The sequence below is a fragment of the Acomys minous genome (assembly GCF_964271855.1).
Source record: "Acomys minous genome assembly, chromosome: 2".
Classification (NCBI taxonomy): Eukaryota; Metazoa; Chordata; class Mammalia; order Rodentia; family Muridae; genus Acomys; species Acomys minous.
The window spans coordinates 3788434-3806308 of record NC_140484.1 but is presented as its reverse complement, the minus strand read 5'-3'; the positions used below and the strand labels follow the sequence as shown (position 1 = coordinate 3806308).

The following is a 17875-nucleotide window of genomic DNA, read 5'->3' as shown; positions in this document are numbered from 1 at the left end:
AAATGAGATTAAATATTCTGTCTTCGGTGCCTCAGTAAATAACAGCCCATATTTCTGATACAACAGAAACACGCGGATGCATTTGTACCTCTTGTCCTTCCGTCATATTCCATGCCACATCTGTTGGCAAACGGAGTCAGAATAACCACACAGGTCAAAGGTCAGCCTGCCGCCGCCCTAGCCCAGGAGACCAGCATCCTCTGCGCCTGCATCAGAGCAATGGTCTCTGTGATGGCTGAGAGAACGCACCCTCAGGTCTCCGAGGGAGCATGTGTGCTGGCCCAGAGGCCTCAGCGGCTGCACTCTAAAACCATCATCATATTTTCCCTGAGACCGAATTTCTTCATAGCCGCCCCAACTTGTAACTAGGCACAGCAGGTCGATTCCTAGGTCCAGAGCCCTTTGCCCTACAGCTCCTCTTTCCTGACTCCATCACTGCTACGAGTCCAGTGATGGGGAGGCGTGGCAGCAGGCAGGCACAGTTGCAGGAGCTGTAAGCTGAGAGCTTCCCCAACCACAGGCACAAAGCAAAGAAGGCCGCCCTCAGCGCCATATTTCGTCCGGCACCGCCTCACCACCCAAAGTAGCCCAAAGTCCCACCAGCTGGGGACCAACTCTCCAAACGCCTGAGAGTGTGGGGAACCGTCACAACCACAGGGCCCAGTTAGTGCTTCCTGCACACACAGGAGTGTAGAGTCACCTGTTGGCTACCTACCAGGGGCCACCTCCCTGAAGAAGGGTGCCGCTTGCTCCCCCAGCAACCATCAGCTGGGGGCACCCCTCCCCCACCCATGCTCATTGCTTTGCTCTAGCTCATGAAAGTGGATCCACGAGTACAAAGGCCGTTTGGGTCCCGAGGGCACTGTTTCTCCGAAGTCCTCTCCAGCCTCTGGCTCCCCATCTTTCCATCCCCCCCTCATCAACACCGTTCCTTTAGCCTTGGCCTGTGCGGTGTAGATTTCTTCCCGCTTAGGCTTAAGCACTCCACAGTCGCCTGCGCTCGCCTCTAGGACCAGCTGTGGGCCTTCACGTCCACCACCATCCGCTTCTAAAAGAAGCTTCTCCGACGGGGGCTGAGAGCCGCCCTTCTCTGTGGAAACAAGATAAGCATTTTAAAGGCAATTTGACTCTAGTTATATTTTAAAGGCAGGAAAAACAAATGTGGTTTAACTGCATTTTTAACAGCATTTTTCAGACCATAATATGCACCTCCTCGTCCCAAAAGTGTGTGTGTGTGTGTGTGTGTGTGTGTGTGTGTGTGTGTGTGTGTGTGAAATTAGGGTGTACCTTATGGTCCGATTGCTGTTTTTACTGTTTTTCTTGTTTTACTGCTCTAAAAACTGGGTGTGTCTTATGGTCGGGTGCATCTTATAGTCCAACAAATACGGTATTTTAAAACCTGAGATCCAAATAGCAAGTCAAAGGGTCACAGAAACTAAAGACCTTTCTCTGACATAACGATCTCTCCATACAGATTGTGGATGCCACGACACAGAAACAGAAGCCACAAAGTGCCTCTTTGGCAAGCTGCCCTTCTCTGAGGACTGCATTTAGAGGTCACAGGCAGAAATGCAGACATAGGTTCCCATCATTGATTAACCGCTCAGGAAGGTCAGACGTAACTGAAGAATTTTAAAGGCATGAAGAATACCAGGGTACATGAACCCATTTCCTCCCAGTGGGTAAAAGCCAAGTAGAAAAGCTTTTCTGGTTTTACCAATAAGCAATTGCACATATTTTCATTAAAACCAACCCTTCCAGAACCCCAAAGCCGTAGAATCCTTAGAAACACTTGCCTGTGACCATCCAGTGGGGACACAGGAGATATTTGTGGTGCTGAGTTTCCCTCTGTATCCCTGGAGGAAGCACAACACAGGATTTTCTTTTCTTTGCCCATGAAAAAGCAAAGTCATGATCCACGAGCCATTTCCTGGGTGCTGGCAATACTTTCTGAATCACAGATGTGAAGCCCAAATGAGGAAGATGAAAGACTGGAAGATTATGGTGACATGGCGAGGAAACCGTGTGGGTTGCCATAAGCCCTTCACCCCAGCTCTGACCTGCCCTCTCTGCTGAGGAAGGCAGGGAACTTCAGGTACCATTGATAAAGCCCAAATTGCCACAGAGACAGCGCCTATTTTCCAATTGTCGATAAATAAACTATACTTACTTCCAGCCTAAATAATGCGTGTATAGCCTTCACTCCGCTTTCACTCCTAAATCCAAACAAGATCACAAATACCCCAAACCCACCTTACATAACTCTTTGTTTACAGAAAAAAATTGTTAACCTTGTTCTAAGCAGTAGACTTGGAGCAATGTTGAAATGGGGGGGGGGGGGGAGGGGACAGAGGGAAGTTTTGTAGGAATCACAGAGCTATCACAACAGTCTGTAATGCCAGCCCCAGGGGATCTGGCATCCTCTTCTTACCTCCAAGAGCACCAGGCACACTCTCGTGCATGCGTGCGCGCACGGACACACACACACACACACACACACACACACACACAAGCAAAATACACAATAAACTTAAAAATAAATAAATTTAAAAACAAAGGAAGGAAGGAAGGAATGTGAGAGAGAGAGAGAGAGAGAGAGAGAGAGAGAGAGAGAGAGAGAAGTGTAACTCTCCTTGAGAAGTCCATACACACTTGGGCATGCCTTATCCTTGGCCTGTTTCTATTAACCCTTGTGCTTAAGAACTATGTTATAAATACATGTCTCTTAATAAAGTGTCAGCGCTGCCTCACCTTGGCTTACCCTGAGGTTCAGCCAGGCCATGAATGGATATCCCTAAGGGAAAAGGGTTTTCTGTGGGGGATGGAGTCTTAGTTCTTAGTTTTACTTTTTTCCCTTTGCTGGGATACAACACCCTGACAGAAAGCAGGCAAGGAAGGGTTTGTCTTCGTTCACAACCACAGCAGAGAAGACAGAGGGCAGAACCTTGAAGCATCTGGTCACGTTCACTGTCAAGAGCAGAGAAGGAATGGATGCATGTCATTGTACACTCAGCCCACTTCTACACTTACACAGTTTAGGATTGCCTGCCTAGGAACCGGTGCTGCCCAGAGGGGGCAGGTCTTCCCACATCAGTTAACACAACCACGATAACCCCGCCTCCCGCAGACGTAGCCAACATCTTATCCAGACAAGCCCTCCTTGAGGCTTTCTTCCCAGGTGATTTAGATTGTGTGGAGTTGGCGGCTGACACCAGTCCACCTCTGTCACTGTCTCCAGTGAAATCCCAGATACTCTGGCACACAGTGTGTTTTCACAGAACACTAATGTGAGAGTTAGGAGCCCTGTGCTCTCACTTCAAATTGGCTGCTGGCTAGCTTTGTGGGTTTGTATAAATGGCAAACACTCTTATTTATCCATTGCAGCCTGACAAACCGCTCCAAATGTAACAGGTTATAACACGGAGCATGTATAACCCCCCAGTCTCTATAGGCTACTTCAGGAGGGTCTAAGCCAGTCTACGCAGGGAGCCTCAAGCGATGGCAGCAGAGATGGGAGCTAGCGTTCTGTCCTCTGAAGGCTGACTTGGGCTGGGGACTGCTGCTAAGGTCACTCACAAATCCATCATCAAGAACTGCGGTTCCTGACCCTAAGGGCCTCTCCATAGCACGGCGTAAGCTGTGGCAGCTGTCTTCCCCTAAAGAAAACATGGGAAGTCAGACCCTACTCTGGTGCCCCATATTTGACCACGTCCCCTGGATAGGGAGGCCTGGTGGCACTCAGAGGAAGCAGAGCAGGCTACCAAGAAGAGACTTGATACCCTATGAGCATATACAGGGGGAGGAGGTCCCCCTCAGTCACAGTCATAGGGGAGGGGAATAAGGGGAAAATGGGAGGGAGGGAGGAATGGGAGGATGCAAGGGATGGGATAACCACTGAGATGTAATATGAGTAAATTAATAAAATATTAAAAAGAAAGAAAACATGGGAACAACTAGCTAGAGGCTGCAACAGCCGTGATAGCCTCGTCTTATGTGCAACATAGCATCAGTCTGCTGTGCTCCTGCCTTCTACACGCAGGCCCGGTGCTCTGCAGGAGAGTGTGAGCACCGGCAGGCAGGACATGGAGGACATCACAGATGCCGGCTAACGCACTTTCTTCCTCTTTTTCTCATCTGTAAAGTCTGGGCCCTGTGACCTTTGGGTTGGTGACGTCTCTCCCCAGTGCCACCGCTAGACCGGCCTTGCTGCTCCCATGTCAAAGTCCCTACAACTTTTACCTTTGAGCCATTTGCCTGTTCCAGCCACTGCCCTCCTAAATGTTGCCATTTACGCACTGCCGGGCCACATCCTCCCACCAGCTCCCTGTGACTTCTCACTCCATGTATGCCTTGCCAATCGAGTCCTTGTGAGGTACCCTTCCTACCCCAGAGCTTTCTGCTCCTTGACCTCTCTCCATCCCTGCCCAGTTGCTCCATCTTGGTACCTGAACTTCTCATCACAACGTCAATGTTTAGTTACCTTGCAGGGTTTGGGTTTTTTCCTTCATGTGTATGGTGTTTTGCCCGCATGTATGTATGTGTACACATGTGTGCCTGGTGACATGAGTCCAGAAGAATGTGCCAGATCCTCTAGAAGTGGAGTTACAGAAGGTTGGGAGCAGCCACGTAGGTGCTGGGAATCGAACCAGGATCCTCTGGCAGTGCTCTGGCACCGGGCGATCTCTCCAGCCCCATTGCCTCGGTCTCACAGTTGCTCTCTTACTTCTTGTCGAGATGGAGCTCACATGACGAGTAGCCACTGCGGTGACACACATGACCGTGCGGTGCCGCCAGCCCTTGCTCAGTCGTACTCAGCAATGGCGTCTGTCTGGCTCTGCACATCTGCAGTCGGCCTGAATGCCTGGTTGGAGGCACTCTCCTCTGCTTCCGGTTTATCCACCATGAACAAAGCAAATGCAAAGAGATTACTGGTATTAAATGGCATCACCGTGGAGGTTGGGAGTGTAGCTCCGCGGTGGGGAACTTGCTGAGTAAGCACAACGCCCTCAGTTCACTTCCGGGCACCGCTGGGAAATAGAACTCGCCAATAGTTTTATGTTCAGAAAATACAGACCACACGGCTTGACTCTGGCTGCTCCGGCCCCTGATTCTTAGAGCGCTTCCGCGTGCATCCTTTCAGCCCTGCCCCCTCCTACCTACTGGGAATCACATCCAGGCTCAGGCCTTTAAAATTCCACTCAAGCTTGGTCCACGCTCTGACTTATAACTCCAGCCATGATCTTCACCTGCTCCTGCGTCATCCCCGCCAGATTCCTAACTGGCTTCTCCAAGCCTGACAACAGGACCTTTGGTTGCCACCTCTAAAAACCGCCCCACGTGTATTTTCCATGCTTGTAAGCAGCACAGGTGCTGTTAGCACTGTCCTTGCTCTCTTGCTTGTTCAAGAACAGTTCTCAGCAAACTCTGCCTACGCTGCCTGAGAAACACACCCGGAACCTTACACTTGTCACCACTGCCCCTTGCTGGAGCCACCTGTCCCCTCTGTTAAGTTTACTTTAAATCTAATTGGTTCAGAAACATTGGCAAGTTAGGTGAGTACCGTTTGGGGGCACCTGTGATGGTACCTCACGAGGCAAGTCAGTCCCTAGGGCTCCAGTCTAATGGATGGGTCAATCCGTTGATGCATTCATAATCTAAGGGCATTGGTGGTGAAGGCAAGAGGTGGGGCCTGGTTGGAGGAAAGTAGCTCTCCGTGGGCCTTGACCTTGGAGGCTCTGCTTACCCCAGTTCTTCCCTCAATGTTGTTTCTCCATTTTCTGCTCACTCTAAAGAAAGAACAACCACCATATCGCCCAAGCAACCCGGCACTGGATCCTAGAAGCCAAAAAGCAAAATAACTGTTCCTTTCCTTGAGGTCTTTCAGGAAAGTCACTACAGCTGTCAATGTCTCCGGACTTCTGGGGCTTGTAGTCTAGGCTTCCCACTGCTCTTCTTGCTTTCCGCACAGTCTGTTCTCCACACAGAAGCCACCGGGGTGAGCTGGGCCCAGTGGCACACGCCTGCCATCTCAGCATTAGGTAGGCTAAGGGGGAGAACCCAGAATTCAAGGCCAGCCTATCGAAAAACAACAAACAACCAAAACAAAACACAAAACCCCAGGCAAACAAACAAACACAGCAACAACAGAGGTCCACCCGACTTCCAGTCTCACTCACGGTGAGATTCGGAAGCCACACACCGTGCTCGGCAGGAAGACATCTGCCTGGTTTGTGTTCAAGAAGATGAACTACCATGTCTGTTGCAGTGAATATAAATTTTGGTTTATTATTAGCCTAACAATGACCACATTTGTATTAGGTAATTCACCATCACAATCAATAGAGACCCAGACACCGGATAGATTTTAGAATAGCTTCCTCTCACTTGGGACATGGCCAATGTCACCTCCTGAACTACCCTCACCTCCCAGGCCCCCATAGCACGGCATCTGCTCTAATCATTTCTATCTGGGCTCCTCCCATCTACAGTTCCATAAATACCTGCTAATTCTGGGCTGCTTCCCTCCACCCATGCTGATCCTCTCCATGCTAACCCATCGCGGCTTTTTTCTTCATGCCCCTTCTGATGCCTCTCTCCTTCTCCCAAGATCCTTCCCAAAGCCCAAGAACCTTCACCCCGCCTACCTTCCCCCGACCCCAGACCCTGCCTAGGTATCCGCTTTTTATTGGTCAAACAGGAATAATTTCTTAGGCGAGGTTTACAACACAAGGACAGGTATACCTGAGATTGTGCTAATCTGGGCAGCAACTAGCATCAGAATACACATCACCAGCCCAGCCCCCAACACGTCTCCTGGCAGTTCTTTTGGGATCTTGTGGAGGGCTAGTCTTGCAATACACAGTGCACAACCATAAAGTGCCAATCGCCTCTTTCCTACATAAGCTTTCCACTTCTGGACAGATAGTCACATAGATAAAATATTTACCCTTGACTGAGTATTCAGTATGCAACAAAATATCAAGTCTACACTGCTCTTTAAGAGGAATAATGCATTATTTTGTTTTGAATAGTATCAAAAGTTGCTTCACCGATTTGGCAAGTCACTTTATTCTTGGCACATCTGCAGGACTACCCTACATCTGAATATATTTAAATTCTATGGCCATACCTCCCCTGAGCACACACAGTCTTGTCTGAACACATTTATAGCCACCACTTTCATGCTGACTCCATTTATAGCTCTCTCACCATGTCTTTTATTGTAATAAAGTCTCTGAATGTGTTAAAACGCACAAAATTGCATTCAATCAGTTCCAAATGTACTCTCCTAAACTCGGCTCACTGAAGGATTCGTGGCCTCCTGGTTGATGGGGCACCAGTTCCCCTTGTCTGTGCCTTTCAAGTCCCTTTCTGACCTCAGGGATGACGGCAGGTCCATGCCTACAGTCAGAGCTCAGTGAGATCCAAGGAGACCAGTGCCAAGTTCAGCCGAGGAGCATATGGCTTATGTTTTGAAAGAATTTCCATATTTTTCTAGCATCTAGAGAGATGAAAGCCCGAGGAACATGTTGTCAATGAATCTGGAGAGTGCTACTCCAGGGAGGAAATAAGTCAAAATTAGATCAGCCCAAATGTGCTCATATGGATGCATTTAAAAGTGAGTCTAGATTTAACATGCGAGCGCTAGTGAGCCGGGCGGGTTTGATGCCTTCCTTTCTTGATTGATTGAACTTTTGGGTGCAGCATTCCATGAAATTGACGTCAGAACATTCTTGGCACAGGTGTGGAGGAGTCTGAAGCTCATTTGTCATCTGTGGACACGATGGAAGAGCGAGGCAGGCCCAGCATCCTTGAAGGCTCTCGGTCGGTGGGAGAGCAGGCGCTGCTGCTCACCCACCGGGATTACTTGGGTTATGGTGCTGAGGACGATCCTGGCAGCGGCACCCAAGCACCAAGGTCAAGCCATGAGAGGCTGCTGTAATGGCAGCAGAGGTTACTTCAAATAAGCAATGTCTCGATCTGGCAGGTTATTGATCAGGAAGCTCTTGGGGTGGGATGGGATGGGGGATAGCATATTACAGCATCTCTTGGTCTGGGAGCTGAAGAGCTGGATCAGGCTGTATTGATAGAGCATGCAGGTAAATCTCTTACTGAGCCATCTAAAATTGGGCAGTTCACAAGCGCTTGGCCTCATTTGATGGAATGACCATGTCCTCTTGAGGAAAGACTAATAATAATGACACAAATACACAGTAAACCTCCAAGTGTTCCCCAGAACGCTTGCGTGGGTTGTACTTCTATCAGCCTTTTTACGTGGCGTATAGAGGGGTCTGAAAGGACTCAGCTACTGTTCTGTGCAGTCTGACTTCTGGCTGCCCTTGCCGTTGCACTCTTGACCTCTTCCCTTCCTGAGGGCTCTGTGCTGACGCCTCCTTCCTCAGCCCTGCCCAGTGCTTTCCCATCATCAGACATCTGTACTCCCTGTGCTCTCCACCAGAGGTGCTCCGCTACCCTTGATTTGCTCATCCGACCTCTTCTCACTTGCCTGTCTTGGCTACTGGCTTATTTTTGCAATACCATACCGAGAGCCATGGCCTTTCAGGGCTGGGACAGCGAGGCCAGAACATGAGGCCGACTAAAGCCTCATGCGGTAGCCAGCTCTATTCAGAGCACCGGGCCGATCCTACTCTGAGGTTAAGAGGAGTCACCTGAGTGGGTGTATAATTACAAGAACAGGCTGCAGGTGGGGAAAGCATCCTTTTGCATAGAGGCACGAAGATGACAGCGGCTGAAGTAAGCTCACTCCTATCTACTACACCTGGGGGTGGGGTGGGGGGCACCGGGGTGGGGTGGGGGGGCCATGAAAATATATTCCAAGAGCAATTCTGTAGTTTGAAGAACCTGAGGTTACAAGGCTCCTGTGTTGTTTTCCTTGGCGTTTTCTCACAAGCACTTAGAATTCTCACACGACTGCATTCGGCCAACACTCTACCACCATACTACACCCACAGTCCTGGACACCTGATCTGAATAATAACTTCCCACATTATCTTCCATCCCCTTACTCAAATTTATTCTTTTTATAGCATGAAATTGCAATGTGAGAGTGTTGTGTCGCACACTTTTAATGCCAGCACCTGGGAGGCAGAGGCAGGCAGATCACTGTGAGTTCGAGGCCAGGCTGGTCTACAAAGCGAGTCCAGGACAGCCAAGGCTACACAGAGAAACCCTGTCTCAAAAATAAAAAACAAACCAAACAAACAAACAAAAAATGAAATTGCAATGTATATTCAATATTGGTCTTTCTCAGATACATAGAAGCGTCAAGTGTGTGTGTGTGTGTGTGTGTGTGTGTGTGTGTGTGTGTGTGTTATGTAAGAAATTTGGTTAAAGAATGAATGCTAGTTAAAAACAATAGAGCTAGCACTTGATCCAGCTAGACCCCTCCTGGCTGTGAACCCAAGGTGTGCCATTGCTATCAGCAAAAGCAGAGGGACCCATTCGCGGCTACGGCTGTAGATTTCAATAGTCGGCCTGTGGGATCAGCTGGAGTCCACCAGCATCTTAACAGGTGACGGGATTGTGCCGCATAATGCGGGAGAGTTTTATTCAGCTGTAAAGAAAAATTAAGTTTTGACACTTGTAGGAAAATGGACGAAACTGGAGATCATTATGTTAAGTAAGATAAACTTAAGAAAAATAAGTATTCCATGTTTTCTCTCATACACAATCTAGATTTAAATTTATATGTTAATGTTGTCATTACTGCCTGATGTATTTTGTGTCTATCCCATTAAGTATGTTATGGGCACAAACAATGAATTTCTTAGATGTGATTATTTTATTCTATCTCCTGTCTTTATCCCATATGATATTCTGCATCTTTGGTCCTATTTTATATGACAAAATTATTATCCTGGCTGTTTAAAGAGTCTGATTTTCTTTTCTTTATATTTGTCTGTCTCTTCCCTTCTAAACTTATCTCTTTTAGAAAAGAAAGTACATATATATATATATATATATATATATACCATAGGACCAAGCTTTGAAGTTAAAATCCTGGATTTACACCCAAAGACTCTAATGCCACACAGATATGTGCACATGCAAGTTTGCTGTGACATATGAATGGGTGTGAGGGTGTGCATTGTGTACACAATGCTACAGTATTCACAGCATGTAACATATGAGTGGGTGTGAGGGTGTGCAGTGTGGACACAATGCTACAGTGTTCACAGCGTGTAACATATGAGTGGCTGTGAGGGTGTGCAGTGTGTACACAATGCTACAGTGTTCACAGCGTGTAATATATGAGTGGGTGTGAGGGTGTGTAGTGTGTACACAATGCTACAGTGTTCACAGCGTGTAACATATGAGTGGGTGTGAGGTGTGCAGTGTCTACACAATGCTACAGTGTTCACAGCGTGTAACATAAGAGTTGGTGTAGGCTGTGCAGTGTATACATAATGCTACAGTGTTCACAGCATGTAACATATGAATGGGTGTGAGGTGTGCAGGGTGTACACAATGCTACAGTGTTCACAGTATGTGACATATGAGTGGGTGTGAGGGTGTGCAGTGTGTACACAATGCTACAGTGTTCACAGCGTGTAACATATGAGTGGGTGTAGGCTGTGCAGTGTATACATAATGCTACAGTGTTCACAGCATGTAACATATGATTGGGTGTGAGGTGTACAGTGTGTACACAATGCTACAGTGTTCACAGTATGTGACATATGAGTGGGTGTGAGGGTGTGCAGAGTGGACACAATGTTACAGTGTTCACAGCGTGTAACATATGAGTGGGTGTGAGGGTGTGCAGTGTGGACACAATGCTACAGTGTTCACAGCGTGTAACATATGAATGCGTGTGAGGGTGTGCACTGTGTACACAATGCTATAGTGTTCACAGCATGTAACATATGAGTGGGTGTGAGGGTGTCAAGTGTGTACACAATGCTACAGTGTTCACAGCGTGTAACATATGAGTAGGTGTGAGGTGTTCAGTGTGTACACAATGCTACAGTGTTCACAGCATGTAACATATGAGTGGGTGTGAGATGTGCAGTGTGTACACAATGCTACAGTGTTAACCGCATGTAACATATGAGTAGGTGTGAGGATGTGCAGTGTGTACACAATGCTACAGTGTTCACAGTGTGTAACATATGAGTGGGTGTGAGGGTGTGCAGTGTGTACACAATGCTACAGTGTTCACAGTATGTGACATATGAGTGGGTGTGAGGGTGTGCAGTGTGGACACAATGCTACAGTGTTCACAGCGTGTAACATATGAGTGCATGTGAGGGTGTGCAGTGTGTACACAATGCTACAGTGTTCACAGCGTGTAACATAAGAGTTGGTGTAGGCTGTGCAGTGTATACATAATGCTACAGTGTTCACAGCATGTAACATATGAATGGGTGTGAGGTGTGCAGGGTGTACACAATGCTACAGTGTTCACAGTATGTGACATATGAGTGGGTGTGAGGGTGTGCAGTGTGGACACAATGCTACAGTGTTCACAGCGTGTAACATATGAGTGCGTGTGTGGGTGTGCAGTGTGGACACAATGCTACAGTGTTCACAGTGTGTAACATATGAATGCGTGTGAGGGTGTGCACTGTGTACACAATGCTATAGTGTTCACAGCATGTAACATATGAGTGGGTGTGAGGGTGTGAAGTGTGTACACAATGCTACAGTGTTCACAGTGTTTAACATATGAGTAGGTGTGAGGTGTTCAGTGTGTACACAATGCTACAGTGTTCACAGTGTGTAACATATGAGTGGGTGTGAGGTGTGCAGTGTGTACACAATGCTACAGTGTTCACAGTGTGTAACATATGAGTGGGTGTGAGGGTGTGCAGTGTGTACACAATGCTACAGTGTTCACAGTGTGTAACATATGAGTAGGTGTGAGGTGTTCAGTGTGTACACAATGCTACAGTGTTCACAGCGTTTAACATATGAGTGGGTGTGAGGTGTGCAGTGTGTACACAATGCTACAGTGTTCACAGCGTGTAACATATGAATGCGCGTGAGGGTGTGCAGTGTGTGCACAATGCTACAGTGTTCACAGCGTGTAATATATGAGTGGGTGTGAGGGTGTGTAGTGTGTACACAATGCTACAGTGTTCACAGCGTGTGACATATGAGTGGGTGTGAGGTGTGCATTGTGTGCACAATGCTACAGTGTTCACAGCATGTAACATATGAGTGGGTGTGAGGGTGTGCAGTGTGTACACAATGCTACAGTGTTCACAGTGTGTAACATATGAGTGGGTGTGAGGTGTGCAGTGTGTACACAATGCTACAGTGCTCACAGCATGTAACATATGAGTGGGTGTGAGGGTGTGCAGTGTGGACACAATGGTACAGTGTTCACAGTGTGTAACACGTGAGTAGGTGTGAGGGTGTGCAGTGTGTACACAATGCTACAGTGTTCACAGTGTGTAACATATGAGTGGGTGTGAGGGTGTGCAGTGTGTACACAATGCTACAGTGTTCACACAGTGTAACATATGAGTGGGTGTGAGGGTGTGCAGTGTGTACACAATGCTACAGTGTTCACAGTGTGTAACATATGAGTAGGTGTGAGGTGTTCAATGTGTACACAATGCTACAGTGTTCACAGCGTGTAACATATGAGTGGGTGTGAGGTGTGCAGTGTGTACACAATGCTACAGTGTTCACAGTGTGTAACATATTAGTAGGTGTGAGGGTGTGCAGTGTGTATACAATGCTACAGTGTTCGCAGTGTGTAACATATGAGTGGGTGTGAGGGTGTGCAGTGTGTACACAATGCTACAGTGTTCACAGTGTGTAACATATTAGCAGGTGTGAGGGTGTGCAGTGTGTACACAATGCTACAGTGTTCGCAGTGTGTAACATATGAGTGGGTGTGAGGGTGTGCAGTGTGGACACAATGCTACAGTGTTCACAGCGTGTAACATATGAGTAGGTGTGAGGGTGTGCAGTGTATACACAATGCTACAGTGTTCACAGCGTGTAACATATGAGTAGGTGTGAGCGTGTGCAGTGTGCACACAATGCTACAGTGTTCACAGTGTGTAACATATGAGTGGGTGTGAGGGTGTGCAGTGTGTACACAATGCTACAGTGTTCACAGTGTGTAACATATGAGTGGGTGTAGGATGTGCAGTGTATACACAATGCTACAGTGTTCACAGCGTGTAACATATGAGTGGGTGTGAGGGTGTGCAGTGTGTACACAATGCTACAGTCTTCACAACATGTAACATATGAGTGGGTGTGAGGGTGTGCAGTGTGGACACAATCCTACAGTGTTCACAGCGTGTAACATATTAGTAGGTGTGAGGGTGTGCAGTGTGTACACAATGCTACAGTGTTCACAGTGTGTAACATATGAGTGGGTGTGAGGGTGTGCAGTGTGTACACAATGCTACAGTGCTCACAGCATGTAACATATGAGTGGGTGTAGGCTGTGCAGTGTATACACAATGCTACAGTGTTCACAGCGTGTAACATATGAGTAGGTGCGAGGGTGTGCAGTGTGTACACAATGGTACAGTGTTTACAACATGTAACATATGAATGGTGTGAGGGTGTGCAGTGTATACACAATGCTACAGTGCTCACAGCATGTAACATATGAGTGGGTGTAGGCTGTGCAGTGTGTACACAATGCTACAGTGTTCACAGCGTGTAACATATGAGTAAGTGTGAGGGTGTGCAGTGTGTACACAATGCTACAGTGCTCACAGTGTGTAACATATGAGTGGGTGTGAGGGTGTGCAGTGTGTACACAATGCTACAGTGTTCACACAGTGTAACATATGAGTGGGTGTGAGGGTGTGCAGTGTGTACACAATGCTACAGTGTTCACAGTGTGTAACATATTAGCAGGTGTGAGGGTGTGCAGTGTGTACACAATGCTACAGTGTTCGCAGTGTGTAACATATGAGTGGGTGTGAGGGTGTGCAGTGTGGACACAATGCTACAGTGTTCACAGCGTGTAACATATGAGTAGGTGTGAGGGTGTGCAGTGTATACACAATGCTACAGTGTTCACAGCGTGTAACATATGAGTAGGTGTGAGCGTGTGCAGTGTGCACACAATGCTACAGTGTTCACAGTGTGTAACATATGAGTGGGTGTGAGGGTGTGCAGTGTGTACACAATGCTACAGTGTTCACAGTGTGTAACATATGAGTGGGTGTAGGATGTGCAGTGTATACACAATGCTACAGTGTTCACAGCGTGTAACATATGAGTGGGTGTGAGGGTGTGCAGTGTGTACACAATGCTACAGTCTTCACAACATGTAACATATGAGTGGGTGTGAGGGTGTGCAGTGTGGACACAATCCTACAGTGTTCACAGCGTGTAACATATTAGTAGGTGTGAGGGTGTGCAGTGTGTACACAATGCTACAGTGTTCACAGTGTGTAACATATGAGTGGGTGTGAGGGTGTGCAGTGTGTACACAATGCTACAGTGCTCACAGCATGTAACATATGAGTGGGTGTAGGCTGTGCAGTGTATACACAATGCTACAGTGTTCACAGCGTGTAACATATGAGTAGGTGCGAGGGTGTGCAGTGTGTACACAATGGTACAGTGTTTACAACATGTAACATATGAATGGTGTGAGGGTGTGCAGTGTATACACAATGCTACAGTGCTCACAGCATGTAACATATGAGTGGGTGTAGGCTGTGCAGTGTGTACACAATGCTACAGTGTTCACAGCGTGTAACATATGAGTAAGTGTGAGGGTGTGCAGTGTGTACACAATGCTACAGTGCTCACAGTGTGTAACATATGAGTGGGTGTAGGCTGTGCAGTGTATACACAATGCTACAGTGTTCACAGTGTGTAACATATGAGTAGGTGTGAGGGTGTGCAGTGTGTACACAATGCTACAGTGTTCACAGTGTGTAACATATGAGTAGGTGTGAGGGTGTGCAGTGTGTACACAATGGTACAGTGTTCACAACATGTAGCAGATGGAACATAAGAGGGGAGGATAGATCTTAAGGGCAGGTGTGATGGGGAAAGAGTAAAGGCCTGTGACCTGGAGGTAGAAGGGACAGGAAACAGGGGGGGGGGGTTGAGGGGTGGGGGGAGGAGTGAGGGAGGAATGGAGGGGAGGAGTGGGGAGAAGTCGGGGGAGGAGTGGAGGGAGGAATGGGAGGAGGGTGGGGAGGCGGAGTGGGAAATGGAGATGAATTAGAGCAAAGTGTGAATGAAAATGCCATGGCTAAACTCAGTGTGCTAATAAAAAATAATAAATCTCAAATCACAGCAAAAACAAAAACAAAACCACAGTGCTACAGTAAACTCCTCTGTCTTTTCATTGGTGACTTAAGCCATTCAGTTTCCGTCATAGAAATGCCTATTTTATGTCTTCTCCGTTGTTTCAGGCTTCTCTCTGTGTTGTGTTCCGTTCTTCATTTTTTTCTTCTTTCCTGTGTTACGTTGGGCTGGGGGTGCATTTTTTTTCTTCCCTCCTGTATTTCGTTGGCCTGAGGGAACATCTGTACTGAATTTGATGGCTATACCTTGCAAGATCACTTTCTGGTGGTTACTCAGAGTCAAACATTTCATTTCCTAATCTTCTTTCCTAATCTTTAGTTGTGGTTATAAAAGTAAGTTCTGGTTGACAGAGTGAGTGTAAGCGGAAGTGTGGGGTGTGAGGAAGGACTCCCGAGGAGAGAATGGAAGTGCTCTTCCTCCCAGCCCTGCCTACACTGGAAATCAGGGCTTTAGAACCTTTATGGGACCAGGAGGTGACCTGGGTGTGGCCATGCCAGGTGATGATTTAGAACTGTTTAGAGTTTGTAGTTATATAGCATCCACCATTTTGGTCCCTCTTTAGGGGCCCTTTGGTTCTGTGGTTAGGAGCACTAGCTGCTCTTCTTGCAGAAGACCCAGGTTCAATTTCCAGCACCCATATGGAACTCACAACCATCCAGGAGATCCGATGCGCTCATCTGGCCCCTTAGACAATAGGCACACACTTACTTAAAGGCAAAACACCCCAAAAAATTTAAATAATCAAAAATAACTTAAAATGTTTTAATTTTTTATTTTTATTTATACAGGTGTGTATGTCGATGTCAATGTATCCCATGCATGTGCAGTACCTGCAGAGGCCAAAAGAGGGCGCTGGATCCCCAGTGCTGGAGTCGTAACCCACCCAACGTGGGAGCTCGGAACTGAAAAGCAGCAAGCGCCCTAAGTGCTGAGTTACCTTTTCCATTCAACCCAGGTTTCTTTTACTTAAAACAAAACAAAAACTTCTCTACGCGTGGTTTTGCTGGTCTGTGCAGCTGCTCATTTCTGGGAGCCGATTCGTTAATTGTAGGCTGGGGGGAAGGGAGGTGGCAAAGGAGCATCTTCCTCTGCCTCCACCATGTGTGGCAGCTGGCCACACCTCCAAGTGAGCTTTCTTAAAACTGGAACTTGAAATAAGGATGTGACTTTAGTAGTTTACTGCGGGTCATCGGAAACGCATACATGGGGAAAATAAGGGAAAAACAAGAAAAGCAAAAGAGGGACACTGAGGTCCCCGGGGCAGTCACTGGGACTTCATGAAAAATGTTTACAGTTTTTCTCAGAATTTCTCCTAGAATCATCCATGAAAAACAGGCCTATGCAACGATCAGCCACCGGGGTCTCTCCTCATCGGGTCTTCTCTGCCATCTCTTTAGATTTTCTCACATAGAGAATTCCCCATGGATAAAATGCTTAAGAGAGACGATGCTTAAATTCCTTCCCTTGGGAGCTATAAACAATGTCTTTTCCTCCTACAATCCTACAGCAAACCAAGGTGCAATTCTAACAGGGTTAACTCTGGGAAACCAGTTAATTTATTAGGTTTGTTTACAGACCAATGGGTGACCTTAGGACTGTCTCACAGGAAGTTCTGCACTGGCATGGAGGATGACCCCTCCCCCAGTGGCTGTGTAGTTGGAGCCCCCCAGCTCTGCCCCCACATATCCTCTAGTCCAGTGGTTCTCAACTTTTTTTAATGCTGTGACAATACAGTTCCTTAAGTTGTGGTGACCTCCCCCAAGCATAAAAGTACTTAACTGCTACTTCAGAACTGTAATTTTGATACTGTCGTGAATCATAATGTGAACATCTGATAAGCAGGACATTTCATATGTGACACCCAGGGGGTCACAGCCCATGTGCGAGAACAGCTGCACCCTTCTCAGAGACTCTGAGGCCATGGGCATTTGGGACAGACTTGCATACCACGACCTGAGAAGGGTGGCTGACTTCTCCGAGCTACGATTCCCCTGTCCCCTCCTTCCATGAGAGAGCATCAGCGGTCAGCAAGGCCAGCTGGGATGGCCACTGGCAAGCAGGCCCAGCCTGAAGATGGCGGCAGTCTGGTTTGAAGCATCGTCCTGTACAGAGGTGCATGGGATGAGGTTTGACACTGTCACACGGACAGCTGGGTCGGCGCTTGCAGACTGCCCTCAGAAGCAGAGCAAGGGACCATGGCACTGAGCAGCAGGGTTTTCCGTTTTTAATGCATGTTTCTGATATCAAGCTGGTTCTTCTTGTTTCTGTGATGTGTCAGTTCTTTCATCACTGCGACATAACATCTGGCACGAACAACTTAAAGGGGGGGGGTTAATCTTAGCTCACAGTCACAGAGGCTCTGGTCTAAGGTCACTTGGTGCCACCACTGTGGGTCTGTGGTGAACCAGAACATCACTCAGGAGGGGACATATGGAGCAGGCAGCTAGGAAACAGGGAGAGAGAGAGACAGACAGACAGACAACGAGACAGACAGACAGAGAGATGCAGAGACAGAGAGAGAGAGACAGAGAGATGCAAAGAGAGAGAGAGAGAGAGAGAGAGAGAGAGAGAGAGAGAGAAGCAGGGTGGGGCTGGAGAGATGGCTCAA

General features: G+C 47.6%; 1 long non-coding RNA gene across 1 annotated transcript; it reads left to right on the top strand.

The window, feature by feature from the left end:
* The first annotated feature begins 892 nt into the window (after positions 1-892).
* Positions 893-2145, top strand: LOC311586722. Its single transcript, XR_014775634.1, has 3 exons — positions 893-1118; positions 1475-1655; positions 1905-2145. It is a non-coding gene; the product is annotated as an uncharacterized lncRNA (long non-coding RNA).
* Positions 2146-17875: the final 15730 nt, after the last annotated feature.